Genomic DNA, 23,311 nt, shown 5'->3' with positions numbered 1-23,311 from the left:
AAATAGCTATAAGCTTCTTCAACCAGTAACATTCCACAAATGATTGCCATAATTTCTAGCTTCTTTTAAGTCCCAACTAAAATCTCATCTGGTATAGGAAAGTCTTCCCCTAACTCTCTTAATTCCTGTGCCTTCCCTCTGTTAATTATTTCCTATGTACCCTTTATATAGCTTGTTTTCTGTATATTTATTTGCATGTTGTCTCCCTCATTAGATTGTAAGTTACTTGAGGGCAGGGACTGTCTTTTGCCCCTTTTTGTATCCCTAGTGCTCAGCACAGTGCCTGTCACATAGTAAGTGCTTAATAAAATATTTATTAACTGGTTGATTATCCTGCAGACACTCAGAATGAACAAGCCACGGCAGGTTGGTGGCAAAGTGTGCAAAAAGCCCAGCCACACAACAAAAGTCAGGGCAAGACTAGTACCCAGAGCTAGGCCCAGGCATCTCAAACCTCATCTATAGAAGATGATGGGGTCAGACCAATGTAAAGTAGCCCATGCTCAATCTATGGCAAGATAGCTAGATTTGTGTCCAGAATAGGGACAAGTCAGCCTGAGTCTCAACCACAGAAGGAAACCAGACTGGATCAGTGCCCAGATAACCCATATGTGAGTCATAGCAGGAGATGGGACTAGATGTGTGCTGAGGCAGCCAATGGCCTAAGTGATTTTTGCCCAACCCTAAGATCATCTTCTCTGCTCTTGAACAACAAAGGACCATAGTCCTAGCTCAACTCCTGGGGAAGCTCAGCACCTAGGCATCTTATATCTACACTAGTATTCACAACAGTGGAAAAGACCAACATACTACCTGGGAAACAAAACACATGGCATCTTGCAGAATTTCTACTACCAAATAAACAACATCTGTGTGGAGCCTGTCAAGCTCACAGAAAGAAGTAGAGACAACTCGAGATTCAGGACCATAATCTTGAATGAGGAAGAGACAGAAGTAATCAAGGCCAAAACCTAAGTTGACCTACCAAGAGACTGTGTCTAAATCCTGGAATTCCTGCAGAAAGTGGAGGCTAATCTTATCCACAGCACACAATATCAAGCAGAACCTGTATGTGTGATCCAAGAGTACAGGAGTTAGCAGAGTACTCCCTAAGCACTATACCCCAATGCAGAAACAAAGACTGAAGATATGAGTAAATGGAAGAAAATGCCAAGCACAGTACAAAAATCTTATGGACCACAAAGGCCAAGATATAAACACCAAAGAAAAGATTAATTGCACATGTCCTAAAAGAATGTTCCATCCACAAGGATTATAAGAGTACCTGGAAGAAATGAAGCAAGAGATAAAAAATGTAGTATTAAATCAAATGACAGGGAAGAAAAAAAAATGACAGAGGGAATTAAGAGATTGTGGTAAACTTTGACCCAAGAATTGGCCTTCTTAAAAATTAGAATAAGATAAACAGAATAAACAGAAATGAATGGTTGCGTAAGATAAGAAAAATATTTAAAACAAAAAAGATTTTAAAAACAGAAAATGTAAGGTCCATATTATCTAAAACAATAAAGCGAAAAATGGGTGGAGAGAAAATCTAAGAAGCTTTAGATAACCTGAAAATCATGATCAAATATCTTGCATACCGTATTTTTATAAATCAAAAAAAACTGGCTAGATTTATTAAAAACAGAGGGAAAAGTAAAAATAGGAAGAAACCACACTTGCTACCTCCTAAATGAACCTCCAAAGTTAAAACTCTCAATAAAATTGTCACCAAAATCCAGAGTTTCCAGGTCAAAGAAAAAAACACTACAAGCAGCAAAAAAAAATCAAAGACAAAGGAGCCATAGTCAGGATCCTAAAAGACTTGACAGTTGCCACTATGAAGGAGAGGACAGCTTGGAATATGATATTCCAAAAGGCAAAAACAAAATGATTACAATGAAGAATAATCTATCCCATAAGACTAAGTATAATCCTGAAGTGGGGGGGAAAAAGATTTAATAAAATAAAAGACTTTCTAGTATTTCCAACAAAAAGTCAAGAATTGAGTAAAACTTTAAAATGCAAATGCAGGAGTCAAGGAAAATGTAGAAAAATATGTTTGATTAATTGGAAAGGATTATAGAATGATAACTACTTACATTCTAGCAGAGAAAAAAATGTCCCCAAATCTGAACATGTTAAACAGTTATAGAGAAAGTTATATATGATACAAAGAAATCTTGGGAGTGCTTTTTTCTTTTTTTCTGTTTTGGTGGTCTTAAGAGAAGAAAATGGTAGGGGAAAAGGAATATGCTTAAAAAAGGGAGAGAGCTTAATATTCCCATAATAGGGCTACATGACATGAAGAGAGAAGGAAGAGTAGAGGGAATAGGCATGCCAACAAACTCATTTTAAAATCATAATTAGAGATAGATTCACACATTACCCTGCACACTTACATACACACTGTTAAAAAATGATTTCTCTTGGTAATCTGTGTACAGGAGACTTGGAGCTTCACCTTGCCAGCCTTCTGACCAAAGTTCTCCAGAAAGACTTCTCTGATAAAGAGATTGCATTGAATCTTCTTATTTTGGTCAGACTCTAACCCAGGCCTGAATTGATTTTGTCCTACTCAGCTTCCAAGACTGGGGATGGTATTGCCTTTGATGGGAGGCAATATTGGCCCATGTGGACTGTGATCTAAAGCAAGTACTCAAGGCCTCATTTTAATATGACCTACCTGCTAGTATGTTGACCAGCCATGGTTGATTGGCCCCCCTTGGGAACACCTACTCTTTGAAGGGCATATAATGCTGTAGCCCGAAATCCCAAACTGAGCTGGTTTTGAACTGAACTCCCATGCAATGCATGCTAAGCCACTTTGAAAAATTAAACTGTGGACATATCTACCCCAATTTTGTTTGTCTCTTAGAGCAGACTCTGCTTCAGATTGGGGTGCGTGGGGTTCAGGGTTCACAACACACATATCCAAGCACACAAAGAGTTTATGTAGAAATATATTAAAAAGAAATAGCAGTAGGGACAGTGAGAGAAATAAAGGAGGTTTAAGAGAAAGAGCAGAAGAAATGAAAGAGTATTTCATAAAACAAACAACTCCAACTGAGATAGAGTAATTGAAAGAGAGTACAAGGAGTAAAAACTTGTCACCAGGGTTGGGACAAGGAGAAAAAAAGAGGGTCAATAGAACTGAAGCAGATTATTTCAATTATAGGTATAAAATACTACCGCCATACATTCAATCATCTTTAATTACAGATCATTGTGTTAAGAAAACTTCCTTTTCATCACCTTTTAAAGATGGGAACAGAGAGAAAAGAAAAAGAAAAGCACAAGAGGACAAGAAGGATTGAAATATATGATTAATAGTTGTAACACTGAATATGAATGGGAGGATAGTTGAATGGATTAATGTTAGGTGAGAACAAAAGATTCCTAAACTAAAATAATTTCAGAAATTTATTAATTCATTTAGCAGAAAGGATAGCCTAAGTAGGTGGCTTTTACATAGGATACCTACAAAGGAGTGAAGAAACAGTAATTGGTTGGTTAATACATAATATGAATAAGGTACATAGATTATTTGAGCTTCATATAGATTAACTAAAATGTACTCAGGAAACCAGAAATTAACTGGAACTTCCAAATGTCAATCTTTGGGTCCCTTGAAATTTTGGGGAGTCAGTATGACCTGGGTGTCCAAGTTAAGCATTAAAGTAGTCTGGTCTCTAAGCAATGCGTGTCTGGTTTCTTGTTATGCAAGGTTAGATTTGAACAATGAAATAATCTTTCCTACAATTCAGTACTTTGTAAATTTACCTAAAATTCAATAATAAATACTTTTAACTATATTAGAAAACAGAGTCATACATGCATAATATATATATATATATATATATGTGTGTGTGTGTGTGTGTGTGTGTGTGTGTGTGTGTGTGTGCATATATATATATGTATATATATATATATATCCACAAACACATTATATATACATATATGGATAAGGATATGCATATAAGAAATACCCTTGAAATATACACATTCACAGAGGGATAAATAGGGGCTGGAACAAAATTTTTATGCTTCAAGTGACTTTTACAAAGCAGAGCATCCCTTCAGACAAGGAAATCAAAAATAGGGAATAAGTAGGGATAATTAGGGAAACTACATTATGCTTAAAGGCGCTGTAGATAGCAATTCAATATCAATACTTAACATATATGCTCTGAACGATATAGTATTTAAATACTTAAATACAAGGTAAATGATGATTAATAGTTAATCTTAAATAATAAAACCATATTAATAAGAATCTCAGCATACTTTTTTCAGACCTATACAAATCTAACCAAAAGATAAACAAGAAGAAAGTTTAGGATCTGAGTAGACATGCAAAAAAAAAAATGCTATATCTCTGGCAATTACTCAGTGGGAACACAAATACGTTATGTATTTCTTGGGTAGACATGGTACCTTTATAAAAACTGATCATGTTTTGGGGTACAAAATCTTCAATGAAATGAAGATTTCATACATACAGACATACATACATACAGAAAATTAGAAATATGGAGCAAATCTTTTACTGTCGACAATTCAATAAAAAATAAGACCAACAATGGGTCTTTGAAGAAACAGCCAATATTAATTGGAGACTAGATAATTTTAAGTAATTGGGTGGTCAAAAATAAATTATAGAACAGAAAATTTTATTAAAAAATAGTCGAGTGAGAAAACAGAGAAACATATGTGGGATGCCATTAAGTAGTTCTTGAGGAAAATTTGTATCTCCTAACAGTTTCTTCAGCAAAAGAGGTACAGAACAGAATGATAAATTGGGTGTGCAAGTAAAAAAAAAATCACAAAAAAACTACAAATCAAAATCCCTTTAAATATTAAAGTTGAAATTCTGAAAAAAAAATTTTAATTGGCTTATTAAGATCACATGGAATTGGCAAGTATAAACAAGAACAAAGTAAAACCTATGAACTATGATAGTGATTGAATATAGGTTTTTTGGAGGACTTGTTATCATATCGCAATAGTTGGAAGGAAGGAATTAAAAAAAACCACCCCATTTACTGTGCCTCTCATCTCTGGAGACAAAATGCTAAAAAGTAAACAATCTCTGCCTCAAAGAGCTTAGATTGTAAGACTGTGCACAAAAAAAGATTGGTGGTGATGGAAGAGCACTACCTGGTTTCAACTGGACTGGAACAAGTGGCCACTCCCAGTTTGAGGTCACCACCTCTAATCTTATCACCAAGAAGCTATCTCAAGCCTTGACTGACACCACTTCCTTCAGCTTCCCCTTTGATGGAGTGTGGAGCACCAAAGGCCTCCCAGTGCTTTCCTTTATAGAGGGCAGAAACTGGACTTTGATCCTTGATATCTGCCACTCTGCCTGTTTTCAGCTCCACAGAAGAAGACATCCTTGCACCAGGTACTTTCTATTATCCCCTTTTCCTGCTTTTCTTCCTCCTTTTGTATATTGTCTCTCCTCTTTAGATGGTAAGCTTCTTTAGGGCAGGGACTGTTTTTCTTTTATATTAACTGTATCCCCAGCACTTAGCATAGTGCCTGGCAAATAATAAGTACTTAAATGTTTATTGGATTGGATTGGAAAAATAATAGGGATAGTGGCTGGGCTTTGGGGGAGTGATTGACAAACTCTGAGTATATTGGTAAAGTTGATTTGATATTTGTTGATGGTTCTAGCATTGGGGAAGGAGAGCTGAAGGAAGAATACTGTCATGGGGGATGGGCAGTTGAGAAGGAAGAAGAAAAGGAAGCAAAGGAAGAAGAAAAAGAACTGTAAATTCAGGAGTGAAGCATTGCTAGGCTTTTCCTGAAATAGTGATCCAGAGAGAAAGTCACCATTCACATTCATTTGACAAAGACAAGGTAACTTAAGGTAGTTAGGAGTATATACAGACAGCAGGCATCTGTATGAGCTGAATATGAAGGGGTGCTATGTTTCTCTTTTTCTTCCTTCAACTGGTAGGACCTCACATAGCAGTTGCTGTTGAAATTAGATCCAGTTCAATTGGAGTGCCCATGTGAGCAAAACACAGTAATAGGAACAATGGGTTGATGAGAGGAAACAGAAGATATAGTTCCTGTCCCAAAGAGGCTTACAATTTTGGGGGAGAGTGGTTAATTAAGGAATGCTTTTCTCAGTACTTATCAAATACAAATTATTATACAAAGACCCTTTTTTACCCAACAAATATTCTTCATCTGTAAAATAAGGTTTATGTTTCATTTGGAGTATTATAAAATTGGAGAGGTATGGTATAATGGATTGAATGAATGTATAAATTAATGAATAAAAAAACCAGACTAATGGCTAATAGTAACAAAGTACTGTGGTGATCATTTAGGATACAAATCAAAATCAAAAAGTAAGAATTCCTGCCCTTTTCCCCCTTTTTTTAGGTTATCCATGTGTAGCCATGCAAAACATATCCACAGTAGTCATGTTGTAAAAGAAAACATAGACCAAAAAGAAAAATAACTCAAGAAAAATAAAGTTAAAAAAAAGTATGTTTCAATATGTATTCAGATACCATCAGTCCTTTCTCTGGGGATGGATAGCATTTTTCATCAAAAGTTCTTCAGAGTTGTCTTTGATCATATTGCTGAGAATAGCTAAGTAATTCACAGCTGATCATCTTACAATATTGCTTTTAATTTATACACAGTACATTTCACTTTGCATTAGCCCATGCAAGTCTTTCTGGGTTTTTCAGAGGGCATCCTGCTTGTCATTTCTTATAGTAGAATAGTATTCCATCACAATCACATACCACAACTGGTTCAGCCATTCCCCAACTGATGGGCATTCCATTAATTTCTAATTCTTTGCCCCCAGAAAAGAGCTGCTATAAATATTTTTGTAGGTATAAAATACTTTCCTTTTTTATCTCTTTTTGGGATTCAGACTGAGTAGTAGTATTGCTAGGTCAAAGGGTATGTGTGGTTTTAGAGTCCTTTGGACATAATTCCTAATTGCTTTATAGAATGATTGAATCAGTTCACAACTCCACCAACAATGCGTTAGTGTCTCATTTTTCCTACATCCCCTCCAAAATTTGTCGTTTACCTTTTCTGTCCTATTAGACAATCTAATAGGTATGAAGTAGTACCTCAGAATTGTTTTAATTTGCATTTCTCCAACCAATAGTGAATTAGAGTATTTTTTCATGTGGCTGTAGATAGCTTTGATTATTTCATCTGAAAACTTATCATGTCTTTTGGTCATTTATCAGTTGGGGAATGGCTCTTACTTTTATAAATTTGACTCAATTCTCTCTGTTTGAGAAATGAGGCCTTTATTGGAGAAACTTGCGGCAAGTTTTTTTTTTTTCCCACAGTTGCTATTGCTAACCTATTTCATCCTAGCCTATTCCTCCCCCAACCCTGTCTATTCTATTCTATTCTATTCTATTCTATTCTATTCTATTCTATTCTATTCTATTCTATTCTATTCTATTCTATTCTATTCTATTCTATTCTCTCTCCTTTCACCCTGTCCCTCCTCAAAAGTGTTTTGCTTCTGACTACACCCTCCCTCAATCTTCTCTCCCTTCTATCAAATCCTCTTCTCTTATCCCCTTCCCCTCCTACTTGCCTGTAGGGTACAATAGATTTCTATACCCATTTGAGTGTATATGTTATTTCCTCTTTGAGCCAATTCTCATAAGAGTAAAGTACGCTCACTCCTTACCTGCCCCCTCTTCCCCTCCATTGTAAAAGCCTTTTCTTGCCTCTTTTATGTGAGATAATTCATCCCATTATACCTCTCCTCTTCCCTTTCTCCCAGTACATTCCTCTCTTACTTCTTAATTTATTTTTTTACATAGCATCCCTTCATATTCATCTCATACCCATGCCCACTGTCTGCATATACTCCTTCTAACTACCCTGATAATGAGAAAGGTCTTATGAGTTACAAATATCATCTTCCCATGTAGGAATGTAAACAATTTAACCATATTAAATCCCTTATGATTTCCCTTTCCTACTTACCTTTTTATGCTTCTCTTGAGTCTTGTCTCTGTTTCCCAAGTGGAAGGTGTTCTGTCCCATGCTTCAGGTGTTTTGTGCAGCTGTTTTCACAGATACTTCTAGGGACGTGTAAGCTTTCACTTCTTCTAAGGTGGTTTGATCTAAGGAGAGTTGTTTACTACTCCCCTGGCCTGTACTTTGTCCTGTGAGTGACCACTAGCACTGTTTTCTGTACTGTAACTGTGAGGAGGGTTCCTTCCTCCACTGTGGCTCTGTTATGCTAGAACTCCTCCTTGCCCTGGGATTGCCACCCAGGACTGTGATCTGAATCTGAGTATGGGCAAAGCAACAGAGTCCTGCCTCAGTGGTAGCAAAAAGACTCCTGGAATCTCCTACTAACCTGCTATTTGACCCCCTAACCCATCTGTGGGCTGATAGCTCCGGAAGGAGCCACTGCCACTGCTGATTCAGTCACTCCCAATTCTTGCTCCTGGTTTTCTGTGGCCAGGGCTGTGCTGGCTTGACCTTCACTGGACTGTGCTCCACTCTCATCCAGGTGTGTCACATTTTTCCCGCTGACCTCCTAAGTTTTCTTTGGTGTCTGTGGGCTGAGAGGTCTGGAAACTGCCACTGTTGCCACTGATCCAATTGTCTGATGCCTGCTCTGAGTTTGCTGGGGCCTGGTCTGCACTGGTGTCACCTGTGCTGGACTGTGCTCCTCTCTCATCCTGGTGCAACAGACCTTTCCAGCTGACCTTCCAAGATGTCTTTGGCGGGGAATTTGTTTCACTCCCTCTTTTTGTGCATTCTACTGCTCTAGAATTTGTGTAGAGTCATTTTTAAAGGCATTTGGAGGGGTGTGGGGGAAAGCTTAGGTGAGTCTCTGCTTCTTCTCTACCATCTTTGACAGTTCCTGCTCTTAAAGAGTTCACATACTAGTGGGAGCAACAACACATAGGAAAGGTTTCAGCTGCAAGTCAGATGGAAAGGTCCCATGGTCCTTACGGTGAAGCAACAAGGCAGATGAACTTCCTTAATGTAATTTTCACTGATAAAATCATAGCAGTTTCTGAAGTGAAATCATTTTTTGAAAATTTCTGGGTCTTCATTAACTATGGGTGACACACCTGTTCAAGTGGTTGCTAGGCTGCAAGACCACCAGCATAGCTCCCCAGTTCAACGGCTAGGAGTCCTGGGCTGGAAGCATTGCTGTTCCAAAGATAAAGCTGTTCTAGAGACAGGAAGATCTGGGTTCAAGTCTCTCCTCTGTTCTGTATAGTCTGAATAGCCCTGGGAAATTGACTTAACTTCTTATTTCTCTGGGTATTTCATAAATTTCATAAATTCATAAATTACAGAGGTGTTGAGCTGCATTAGTAACTAGAAATTCCTTATATGAAAGAAATCACTGGTCTAGTGTTTATCCCTTCCCTTACAGAATTTGGGACTAAAATGAGCAGCCTCAGGAGGTAGTGGGTTCCTCAGTATTAGAAATGTTCAAGCTAATTGGAGGAAAGTATGTGTATAGGTGAAACAGATTGTTTATCTCTTGCTACAGAATAGCTCCAGTAACCAACCAGAGATGTTTGACCACCATAAAGGGGTATGGAGTGTCTGGATAAAGGATTAACAGTGCTCATGTAAAATCTGCTTTTAATCTCATTGGAATAATGACAACAATTGTTATTAATCATTCACACATATATGACATGTTATGAGGTCCAAAGTACTTTCCTCATAATGATCATGTGAGGCATGAACGTAGTGTTGTTACCTTGTGATTAAATGAAACTCAAGTTTAGGAAGTTACTTAAGTGACTGATTAATGGCACAATTTAGAAAATATGAGAACTGGAAGGGGAACCTCCATCCTTATCTAGTGTTATTTCCCAACTAAACATTTTTCAGTGATTCCGAATGTTTTTTGTTCCATGAACCCCTTTTAACAAAAACAGAAAAAAAATGTGCTGTGACCCTCTAGGGTAATTTTACATACTGTTCTTAATGTTGTATTAGATTTATTAAATGCTTACAATGACTAGAATGATAGCATTTGCTCCCAAAAGCTCCAAATTAAAATTTAAATTATAAAATTGTAATCCTGCAATATAAATTTTTTCTGACCATAACTATAAAAACTCAGTATAAAATTATGAGAGTAATTACAGCATAATTATGAATATTTTATGTGGAGTACTTCATAAAAATGAAAAGAAGTAACACAGCAAGACCTCATATGCTTACTATTATCTGTAGGACTTTATATTATATTTCTTTATTTAAAAATTTTTTTGAATATCAATGATATTTTAATGAAAATTACAACTTGTGGATGCTTAACATAATAAATTTAATTTATACTTTAGCCTTTTTCACTTGAACAAAAGTTTGCAGTATTTGTCTCAAAATCAAACACCATCTTAAATCTGGATCCACATAGAATTTATTTCTGCAACCTGATTTAAAAAGTGTAAAATGAAAATGCTCGCACACACAAATATGTAGTAGAAAATGGTAGGATAATTTCAGAAGCTCTCTTGCTAAAAGATGGAGATTCATTTTTTTATTTTTGGCCACCTAACTAATAAATGAAAATGAATAGTTTTGTTGTCATTCTTTGTGACTCCATTTGTAGTTTTCTTGGCAGAGATACTGGTATGGTTTGCCATTTCCTTCTCCAGCTCATTTTATAGATGAGGAAACTGGGGCAAACAAGGTTAAGTGACTTGCCCAGGGTCACACAGCTAGTAAGTGTCTAAGACTGGATTTGAATTCAGAAGATGAGTTTTCCTGACTCCAGACCCAGCATTCTATCAGCTATGCCACCTATCTGTCCTACTTATATACTACAAGACACTCTTATGCCATAAGCAAGAGAATTTTTTCAGTGCAGTTGATAAAGGGAGGAAAATGCCCAAAAGGATATGCCTCATCATAAATAAAAATAAAAATAAATCTGACTTTGAACCTCCCCCTTTCTTGCTGCTGCTACTTGTGGGAGAACTAGGGGGAGAAAATAGTAGATCTGACTTTTTAATTGGGGAATAAAAGACACCATTTTGGGATTTTCTTGGCAGAGATACTGGAGTGGTTTGTCATTTCCTTCTCCAGTTAGATGAGCAACTGAGGCAAACCAGGTTAAGTGACTTGCCTGGGGTCACACAGCCGGTAAGTGTCTGAGGCCAGATTTGAACTCAAGGAGATGAATCTTCCTGACTCTAGGCCTGACATTCCTATCCACTGTGTCACCTAGCAGCCCCATAAAATATTTACTTTTCTAGTGACTGTATTAAATGAAAAAAATAGTATAATTGAAAATATGCCAATGAATGAAATGACAATTAAATGAGAGTATGATAATATGAAATGAAAATATCTTAAATTTCAATTGCATATATCCCTTCATTTTAATAATGTTTACACATAAACTAAACTTTGTCAGGAAAAATTGTCTTCTGATGTCTTTTCTTCTACCAGTGGAACACCTGCTACATTCTCACAGTACTGAATTACTGATCAGGGTTGAGAAACGGTTCATTTGAAAATCCTCCAAAGAGAAGAACAGTAATATAAGTGAAGGATAAGTTGAAATAGGAAAATAATTGTAATACTGTAATTAGAGGCAAAATAAGGCCTTTTTCTGAAGGATGTTTGTGATGGTTCATGATAGTTTCAAGATGGCTTATAATGTGGGTGTCTAGTAATCATGATTTTCCTATAGCCCTGATGTTTGTGCTACAAGAATGTGAAGGTTCCTACCATCTTGGTCATATAACTTCATAGTTGATGAGGTTTGATTAGAAGGTATCAGAGAGGAATGAGGGAACTATTCTGATCTAGTGTACAGAATGCAAGTGAGGGGACTTGCATGTGTCTGACCATCCATTAGAAATTGGTTTGCATTGAAGAAACCATTTGATGACAGTTTGAGAAACAGCAACAATACCTTGCACTTAGCCAGAAGCAGTCAGTTTGATATAATTATTGTACAGACACCAAATTCATTCTGCACATGATCATGATGGTTTAAAAAAAAAACACAGCAAAAACAAACCTATAATGCTTCAAATGTGCACATGCTTTTGTGGTCATAGAGGAAAACTATATTCATAACATAATTAGGCAATTATTTACTGTTTAAAGCTATATCAAATAATTTTTAACACTAACCTGGACCATGGTTATAAAACTCTAAGAGGTTTTTGAACTGCTAAATGAGAATCACTGCCTTATACTTTCCCATCATGACAGCCCTCGTTTGGATATACAAACTCCACTTTGTTAAATCAATCCAATTATTTGGTAGAGGCATAGTTCAAAAGATATTATTTCTCATCTGTAAAATGAGTGGTGAATCAAATATTCTCCAAGCTCTCTTTCAGCTCTCACATTACACTGTTTTATGATTCTACATCATGATTTTAGAAAACCTTAATTACTTATGATTTACCTATTTTTTCCTTTGGATTATTGTCTTTAGAATCATTTATATTCAGGCTACTGAGTTTTGCATTACTGTCCTGAAGCCATGAGAACTTACCCAGTCTACCTGTAGGAGATAGTCTGATTCTCATTAAATTAGAAAATTGATTAATTCTGATTATTCAAAATTCATCATAGAGATTGCAGCCCTCTAACGTTTTCTAAGTGCTCACTTTTATAGGAACAAATGTGCTTGTGTAGGGAGGGGCAGCTCCCCATGAGCTCCTTTAGAAACTATTACACCATTTAATTAAAAACATTTACTTACACGTTTTCTTCCTGCTGCTTGTCTTACTCCCATTAGAGAGCTTTAAAATGTTTTCCTTTTCCAATTGTATCCCTTTGCACACTGTTTGTCCAATATTGATTCCCCTCTATGACGTAGTCTGAATGCAGCTGATGGCTGTTTTGTTTCACAACTTTGATTCATGCAGCTCCTGCTGCTGCCAAAGTATTTCTTTGTGTACTAGCTTCATCAATTGACCTCAGCACAGCTTTGGGAACAGTATTTGTTTAATGGCTGCAGCTGGGGGAGCACAGAACATCTTTTTCATATTATACATTGTGCTTCTATAGACTTTTCATCTGAAATCTCAAAGTACTTTGGAAATGTCTTAATTAAAGTCACGCAACATCCATGTTGAGGAACGTATAATTATCCACACCTTAGAGACATAGCAACCAAGGTAAAGGGATTCGCCCAAGGTCAGACAGGGAATTGTTAGTTATTCCAGTGTTAAAACATATGGTCCCCTCTTCCTGAATATAAAAATTATTGGTGATTATATTTCTCCCTTTCTTCTGACTTCCCTTACACCTCTCTTTCTGAAATGACCTTGCTTGAAGACTAGAAATCCCTTTACCTGACTTATTGATACCATCTCCTTCTCTCCTCAAAACACTAGTGTCTAAACTCACTCTTAAACTGTGTCTCACTTAAGCTTTTTACTCAGGCTTCTTCTAGGTGTGTTCAAATGCACATGTCTCTTTCCCCCACTGTGCTAAAAATCCTATCCCTTAAAGATCTTACCTTTGCTTCCTCTCTTGCTTTTCATTTATATCCCAACTCATTGAATATACTGTTCATTTCCTCTGCTTCCTTTTCTTCTCTTCTAGCACTGTCTTTGGCTACATACAAGGGGGATTCTTTCTTCTTTGCTCTATTAAAGCTATGTTCATGATTACAATCAAAGAGTTACACATAATTTTACAAACAAACAAACAAAAACCTTTTCTATATTGCTTTAACATTCCCTGAGTGGTAGTCATTTCCTCTTGGATTTCTTCTCTGGTCTTGAATTTTATGGCACCATTAAATATGAATTTTCCTTGTATTTCTCATTGCTATTTTCATATCTCCACTCCTGGATTTCCTTCCCTCTTCCATGTAAGTGTGCAAAGATGTCAGAGTAAAAGGAAGTAGCATAACCAAGCTATATCTTACAACTCCAACACAGATCAAGGAAGACAACAGACTAAGTAAGGATCAGGAAATTCAAGGAAAAATCATTGCAAGCCATTTTCCCACTACTATTCTTCAGTTATGCTTTCTCTTTCTAAGCTCATATTTCCTCATGCCTTCTCTTTTTAATTGTATGTGCTTTCCTCTATTTTCTGCACCTTCCCCCACCCCATAATACCTCTCTTTCCTAAATATATTCCTCCATCTGGTCTCAGATATCCACTATCATCAGAACTACTCTATGTAGATTGCCTTCTGCCAATCCTAATTCAGTGGTCAGTCAGTCAGTCAACAAGCATGTATTAAGTACCTACTATATGCTAAGCACTATGCTAAATGCTGAGCAGTACAAATAAAGGCAAAAAACAAAAAACAAAACAACAGGCCATGCTTTCAAGGAGTGCACAGTCTAAATCCAGAGAAAGCATAAAAATGAATATGTACTAAAATATAAATACAAGATAAATTTGGGATAATCAATAAAGGGAAGGTTAAATACAGAGATGAGGGGGAGAGAATTGCAGGCATGGTGAAAATAGCCAGAGTCTGGGAATAGAGTGTCTTTTGTTGAGCAAAAACAAGGAGACCAATGCTGCTGTTTATGTATGGGTGAGTAAAATAAAAAAAAAAAAAAGGACCAGAAAAAGCAAGATAGGGCCAGGTTGCATAGGGTTTTGAAAGCCAAACAGAAAATTTTATATTTGATCTTGGAGGTGATAGGGAGCTACTGGAGATTATTGAATAGGAAGGAACATGGTCAGATCTGAGCTTTAGGAAGATTAATTCATCAGCTGAGTGGAGGATAGACTAGAATAGGGAAAGACTTGAGGGAGTCCAATCAGTAGGCTATTTCACTAGTCCCAGTGGGAGGTAATGAGGACTTGTACCAGGGTGGTTGCAATATCAAAAAGAAGGGGGTACATGTGAGAGATATTACAAAGATAAAGTCAACAGGACTTGGCAACATATTGGATATGGGGGTAAGAGGGAGTGATGAGTCAAGGATGACACCTAGGTTGGTGACCAAATGGATGATGATACCCTTGACAATAATAGGGGAGGATTTTGGGGAAAGACAATAAATTCAATTTTGGACATGTTGAGTTTAAACTATCTATAGGACATACAGTTTGTGATACATAATAAGCAAGTAAAGATGTTAGATTAGAAGTTTGGATAAGTAGAGTCCAGGGGTATTATCCACCATTAGTGGATGTATCCTAGGCAATGATACAGCAAAGGAGATTAAGAAGAAACAAACAGGTAAAAAGAGTACAGGGAGAGTAATGTTGAGGTTAGAAGCCAGACTGTTGAAAGTTAAAAAGAGAGGTAGAGAAAAAGAAATAGAATCATTAATTATAGACAACCTTCTCAAGGAGTATAGCCACAATATGCAGAAGAGATATGGGCTGATATCTTTATATCTAGGGTTTTTGTTTTTGTTTTGAGAGTGAGGGAGACATGAAGACATAAGTATGTTTGTAGGTAGTAGGGAAGCAGCCAGTAGACAAAGAGAGATTGAAGATAAGTGAAAGGGTGGGGATGATGCAGGCAGCAATTGATTGAAGAAGACATGATGAATGGGGAATCACTTGTGCACCTAGAGTGGTTTGCCTTGATAAAGAAAAGGTCCACCTCTTCATGAGGCAGGGAGGAAGATAGAAGTAGAGACTTATTTCATTCAAATTCTTCTCTCATGTTATGGATCAGCAGCTCTCAAAATGTTGCCTGGGGACCCCTAGGACTTCCCAAGACCATTTAGGGGTGTTTATGAGGTCAAAATTATTTTCATAGCAATATTAATATATTGTAATTTATAATATAGTAAATATCAATAGGTATAATCTACATAGCTGACAGCATTTTTGGATCAATAATTTTTAAGAATGTAAAGGTGTCCTAAGACCAAAAGTTCGAGAAAGACTGCCGGAGATAATTCTGTTGTTCTAGTTACTTCAGTGAAACATTTATATTTCTTTGTCCTTTCCCAAGTTATCTTTTAATACCTATGAAAAAACTTCCTACTTAGTCTATAACATCCTTTTCCTACTTTATAACTGTCAACTTAATTTCACTTCCTCAACGATGCTTTCACTGAAAAGTACAGCTCATTTTCCAATCTCCTAGCAAAATTTCTGGTGAACTCTTCCTCCTGCTAGAGGTCTTTCTGACACTGAGGCCAACTCTTTATCCAGTAATCTGTACTTTATGGACCAGTCTTGAAGTCTTACCATTTATCTGTCCCTATATCTCCTCTAAATGCTGTTTCAATGTATTTTTGTTTTCATATGCACACTATATACAAATATTTATTAATATGCATATTTGGGAGTGAGTCAAATGGCATGAGCAAGGAGAAGAGACAGACAGCCTAAGTGGAGCACTGATTCTCAGTAAATCTACAAAAACCTGGAGAAATTCCCAAAGGGTTGGATGAATCCTTTCTCTAGAATCTATTGAGGGAAGTGGATAAAAATTAAACAAATTAAAAAGACATGAATGAGATATCACTCCATAGAGAAGTACATACCCTCACTGAACAGATACTTTGGAGTATTACAGTTTACAATGTGTTTGGATATATATGCTATAGTTAAATAGATCCCTAGTTAACATTCTTAGAAGAGAATAGCAATTAGCAAATCAAAGAACTAGGCTTGTGGTTATATTTTCATTTTGAAGTATTACTTAAGACCATATACTTTTAATGTAGGAGTCGTTATGTAAAACTCTTGAATGAGTCCAGTATCTGCTATGAAATATATTATATGTGACATTCAAATGAACTTGTGAAATTAAACACATTGCAGTATTTATAAATGGTCATTTATAGTTTTAGTGAATGCATGGTATCTTCATTAAAATAAATGATTAGTCTTAGCAGCAGAGTTGTATACAGAACTAAGGCCACACTTCTCTGTGGTTATTAGCCCTAGCTACTCTTTCACTGTAGTTTCTTGCTTATAAGGGAAAAAAGAGAGGAAGGAGAATTTATGAGGGTTCTACTACATGATAGGCTCTGTACTGAGTGCTTTACAAATATTGTCTCAGTCCTCCCAAGAACTCTTGAGACAGATGCTAATGTAAAAACTTGATTAGATACACAAGTATAATGTATGAGGAATCAAATTGTATTCTGATCATGTGGAGGATAGTTCTTTTTATGTTTTCATTGAATGATTCAGTCTATTGCAGAGATGAGGGGGGATACTAATTGAATCCCCATTTTTTCAATGTTTGGAATCCCAAAGGATATGCCAGGGCATGAACTCAATCATTTCAGAATCATGTCAATATATTAATTGTATTTCTTTTTCATGGTCCTCTGGCATTGTATTTATACTTATATTCAAGTCAAAGAATGGCATGGGCATAATTTAGGGCCCTTTTGCAGGCAAGCATGAATGCTGTTATCTTCTGAATAATTCCTTGTTGCTTTTCTGTAATTTCTGGAACAAATCAGAATTCCAAACCTGCAGAATACAATTTTTATGTAGACCCATTGTTGTATATCTTCTTCCTTTTCACCTTAAACTCCAGCTCTAGGAACATATTAAAGTAACAACTGAAATTTATCTGCCATATTAACAACAATCTGATATTTGTATAACACTTTAAGGTATGCAAAATACTTTACATATATTGGCTAATTTGGGCCACAGTCCAAATCCAAATGCTATATAGGTAGGTCCTGCGGACTCATCACAACTTTACAATAAATAAAGAAGCTTAGAGAGGTTAAGTGATTTGCTTATGGTCAACAGATTTGAACCCATGCCTTCCTGACTCCAGCTCCAGCATAGCACCACAGAATCTCAGGTGGAAGTAATGTCAGAGGTCAGTTGAGTCAAATCAGTACCTGAATCCTCTTTATAGTATATCTTGCAAGTGTTCATACAGCCTTGCTTGAAATTCACTGATAATGAGGAACATAATACCTCTGGATTAAGTTTGAGAAAATTGTTAGGAAGTTTTTCCTTAATTTTTTACACTGAGCTTTCATTTGCCTTTTAAAAACTCCTTCTTATTAGGTGTAGTTATGCCCTCTGGGAGGCAAGCAGATCTAATCAAATTCATTTTCTATAACCCTTCAGAAACTGGAAGACAGCTATCATATGTCCCCGTTAAGGCTTCTTTTCTCCAGAATAAACATCCCCTCTCCATTAGGGTGCTGCCATGTAAAAGTTCCTTCTTGTCTTTCCTTCTTAATATTTGTAAAAAGTGCTCAGCACATTACATGTACTATATAGATGCTTATTCCATTCCCTTTCCCTATTTTTAGCTCTAAAGGGATGGTGGTGAGGATCATGCTGATGATTTATGTGCGTGAAGCTTCAGCCTTTCTCCTAATGCTTCTAATTCTTATTACCTTCTAGAGAATCAAGAGCCATCTAACTGAGATAGAAAACCGATTACAGGATAGCAGTAAAGTAATCAGGCAACAAAAGAAGCTGATTTGAAAGAAAGGAAGCTATCATTTAAACATCAATTCCGGCAGTGAATTATCTGGTGATGATATTACTATTGTTACTAAAAGTAATAAGGAAGTGATTGCTGACATTTGAAAAGCTTTTCTAATTATGCAATTCTTTCATGTAGGAACATAGATGCAGAGTTGGAAAGGAAGTCAGAGCCTATATAATCCAACCCTCTCCTCTTACAGATAAGGAAACTGAGACCCAGCAAAGTTAAGTGACTTCTCCAAATTCATGCCAAGTAATACACACCAGAGTCAGAATTTGAACCTAGCTCCTCTGGCTTCAGAACCAATTCTCTTCCTACTGCCCCACTGTTGTTTTTTAGTCATTTCAGTTGTGTCACTCTTTGTGATCTGATTTGGGGTTTTCTTGGCAAAGATAATGGAGAGATTTGCCATTTCCTTTTCCAGCTCATCTTAGCTATGAGGAACGGAGGCAAACAGTTAAATGACTTGCCCAGGGTCACACAGTTAGTTAGTGTCTGAGGCCAAATTTGAACTCAGGAAGATGAGTCTTCCTGACTCCAGGCCCAGCACTCATGCAAAGTAATACACACCAGAGTCAGAGTCAATTGTTTCCCCACCATCTCATACCTAATGTTGATACAAATTACCATTTTGTTCTCAAAATGACCATAATAGGTAGGTGAGTCAGGTATTATTCTAAATTTTACAAGTTTATAGTGATGAGATGATTTTCCCAAGTTCGTACAGATAAATAGTAAGCTGGGATTTAAACACACATTTTGTGACTCCAAGTGAAGTCCACTTTGCATTATACTATGAACATCAAACACAGCAGATACAAAAAGGGCTAATGTGAAGAGTGAGGTGCCTTCCTTGCCTCGGATCACTGGGTGTAATAAGCCAAACCTGCTTCAGGCTGGCTCGGTGGGTTGAGGTTCAATAGTGCAATAACAAGTGATACTTGTAGTCCATCTAACAGTTAATGAAAGCAGGATTACTTAGTCATAGCAGAAAAAAGGACAATCAGAGAAGAGGGAAGGACATTGGTTGAGGATGAAACATTAATTAAGTTGAATAAAGCTTGCAATTCAATTGTTCGTGCTGTTGGTGTGTGGTCAGAAGCCTAATGGAGGAGTTTCTTTGTGTTCTGTCTGTTTCTTTTACTCAGGTACCAGAAAGCTACCTCAACGGCCTGAACCTTACTCCCTTGAGGTAATTAAATCTCAAGAACACTTTCAATGCCTTTTAAGGAAAGCCAGCCTAACCAAACAGGACAGTGACTTAGGATATTGTCTCTGGAATATCATAAGAAGCAAATACCACTACAATCTGCATTCCCTGGTCATTTGAGGAGCATAAGTCAAACTAGTGTAGCTCTGCATTTGTATCTCTATGTTTCCACAGGCATATTTAGTTTTTAGCACCCGTAGGACCCTCTAGGGCTACCAACTTTCTCTGTTTCCCACATTTTTGACTCATCAGTGGTACTCAGAAGTTTGAGTCTTGGTGAGGGCAAGTTCTTTAATGAGGCCCTCCTCATTTGTGGTGAGTAAGTCTGCTCAGGGCATGGAGGGGTATACACACACATACATACGTACATACATGTGTATATGAAATGTGATACATGCATTGGTATGTGTGCATGCGATACATATGTACATATACATGTATATGTATACATACTTGAATGTGTGTTTATATGTATGTATGTACTACTGATTGTGGTATCCTTAGAATGTTCCATCACTAACAGTTCTTAAGGAGGGTCTTCAATACACCTCTCTGTACTTTCTTCCATATGTCATGGTGATTCCTCACATTCTGGGTTATTTATAACCCTAGCACAGTATTGCCAGCCATGCCACTGCTTCTGCAATTCTGTGTGAACATATTCTTGTCAAATATTTTCAATAGCCATCTTTGGGGAAAGTTGAAGAACAGCATCCACAGTGAGTGAGAAGCTGTATTAGAATTTTATATATTTGTTTAAAAACAACCACCACAGCCACCACCACCACCACAACAAAACACAGTCTACAGACATCTCACAAAACGTAGTTAGATTTCAAGTTCAAATAGCTGAAAATTTTATTTACAGAAGAAAAAGAGCTTATTGTACCTTAGTCATCAAATATGCCATTTAATTCAATTAAAATTCATTTGTTGATGAAACAGTAAATGTAAAAACAAACAAAAACCCCAACCAAACCTATCAGCAACCACCCAGTAAACTCCTCCTTCTAGAAGCTGACACTCAATTTCCTCAAGCCTCCTTTCTCAAATCAAAAATGGACAGCCTTGCCTTTGTACCCTCATAGCCGAAATAATTTCCTTGCTTTAATTTTATAATTGTCATTGCACTTGCAGCTTCCAAAACCTAACAAGAAACTTTATCTGTGAGGTATCTAAAAAAAGAATCAATTCCTGTGATATTTCTGGCATAAATGAAACTTGAGATTTCCAGTTATCTCTTAATAAGCCTTCTGAGATAGTTAGCCTGATGGGCTTGCAGAGAAATAACTTATCACCTGAGGCCTGTCAGTATCTTCCAAACAGGGAATCTGGTCCAAAGGAAAAAGCAAGAGTTCATTGTCTTCACAGAATGATTTTAATCCAAGCAATTAATTTGTTGCATTTAATTATCCAAAACTCAATTAAGCAAACATTCATCAAATGATGATTCAGGCTATAAGGTCAGACCCCTTGATAAAGATTAAGAGGGAGGACTATGCAAATAGTAACAGCTAGAATGATTGATGAATACCCATGAGTGCAAGCTGGCTATGACTCCAAATGAATTCTACCAGTCCTTGTGTTTATCCTTACCTGGTATGCTAATGATAAGGTGGCTGGAAATTTTTCACCCTAGATTGTAGCCTCTGGCTCTGTTTTGTATACCTCAATAAAACCTTAAAGACCTCTAACATGTGTAGGCTTTCCAGAAAGTCAGTGAGTGGCCTGAGCTGAACCAATTGTCTGGGATTCAACAAACCACTCCTGTAATTTCATTTCCTTGGATTGTGCCAAAGCAAGGACTTAGGATGACAGTGAGCCAGAAACCACACATTTTATACCCTTACATGAGTAGTGGCTTATACCTTGTATATATACTATTTAATAAATCCTATCATTAGCTTAAAGTAGGTAAGGCTTTCTTTCTGTTTTGTGAAGTCCTAAATTTAATGTCATTTGTCTATTATGTAATGGGCTTGAGGACTTCAAAAAAAAAATTAGAAAATGGAACAATCCCTGCTCTCCAAATGTTTATGGTCTATCAGAGGAGATAAGCATGCATACAGATCACCAACGTTAACATCAATATCTAACAGTTCTAGTTTGAGAAAGAAGAGTTGAGAAGGCCATATGTAAATCATTTGAGGGCAGGGACTACTTACCTGTCCTCTCACTCTTGATTGGATTGATTAAAACCAACATGTTGTGATGTAGTGGAAAGGATAAAGCTTAGGTCCTGGTCCTATTACTTATTACCAGGAGGATCTTGGACAGAAGATTTCACCTCCCTCAATCTCAACATCCTCATTCATAAGGTGAGGCATTTGGACTAGATAATCTTAGGGGTCTCTTCCTAGCTCTGTGTCTATGATCCTTGGGTGGACACACCAGCTTGAGTGTGGCTCCTTTTACAGAGAGTTCTCCCTAAATGATTTGGAATGATGGTGATTTTACTCATTCACTTTGATGAATTTACTTCAATTGACTTTTGTGGCTTTCACTAATTCATCTGTCCATTCTTTCAGAATGGTGGAACTGATCTTGTGAATGGATACAAGCCAAGGTCATTTGAGATAATATACATGGGTGTTCAGTAGTATTAAATGATATGCAGAGATGAAGAAGAATGAGGCCTGGACATCTCTCCTATTCCCCTAACAGCAGCCTTCTTTCTATCATTTGTTAATGTGCACCTTTCCTTAATAGTAGACAATCTTTTCCTGTGTTGAATATAGTTTAAAAGACCATTTTTCAGTTTCAGCTTCATTTTTCATGTCTCAATTCATTCTGAAATTTATCCTTGTTGGCATTGTTCCCGCTGTTCTTTTTTTTTTTTTAATTGAGCCTTAACTATGTAACTCTCCTTCCATTATTTATATATTATCTCAAAATATAATATTTTCATATACCTGTGTAGTCATAATTGTTTTGCAATTATATGGTTAAATTTCATTTTTTACAGCTCTCTTTTCCTTCCAAGCTATTTTCCTGCTTAGATTCTCTAACCATAGGAAAATGACTGTGTTCATAGGATTTTTTGAAATCTGTCTTCCTAAATTCTATAGAGCATATTTGATTGTGTCCAGTATTACTCTTTCCTACTATTAAAACTTCATTATGAGATGGTCATTTTTTTATAGTACCCACACTGGGAGCCAAAATTGCATAGGGGTTGTCATACTGAACTTGGCATCAGAGGAGCCTTTGTATGAATCCCATTTGGGCGTTTACTGTATGTGATAATGTTTAAGTCATGTAACTTCTTAAAGTCTTTGTGTTCTCCTCTGTAAAATGGGCATAATGATACTTATGGGAAAATGCTCTACAAATAAGAATTAGTATTTATTACTATTTCTATGCCCTCCACATTACTAACTAGTTCTTGAAAAAATTATCAGAATTTATTCAGGATAAAACTTCTTCCTTTAAAAAAAAAATCTTGGATGTGGAGCCAAGATGATGGAGAAAAGCCAGGAAATTGCCTGAGCTCCCCCCTGTTTCTCTTGAAACAACATTAAATTAAGCCTCTTAATTAGTTCTGGAGTCACAGAACCCACAAAAAGATGGAATAAAACAATTTTCCAGCCCAAGATAACTTAGAAAGACTTCAGAAAAGGTCTGTCTCACTTGGGTAAAAGGGGCACATACCCCAGCTGAGGTGGTATCTGGGCAAGCCAGCAGGAGGCCCCTAACCCCAGCACAAATCAGCAAGT

The sequence above is a fragment of the Phascolarctos cinereus genome, unplaced genomic scaffold (assembly GCF_003287225.1).
Source record: "Phascolarctos cinereus isolate Bilbo 61053 unplaced genomic scaffold, phaCin_HiC Scaffold_1;HRSCAF=81, whole genome shotgun sequence".
Classification (NCBI taxonomy): domain Eukaryota; kingdom Metazoa; phylum Chordata; class Mammalia; order Diprotodontia; family Phascolarctidae; genus Phascolarctos; species Phascolarctos cinereus.
The sequence above is the reverse complement of the archived record's forward strand: the minus strand, read 5'-3'. Positions refer to the sequence as shown.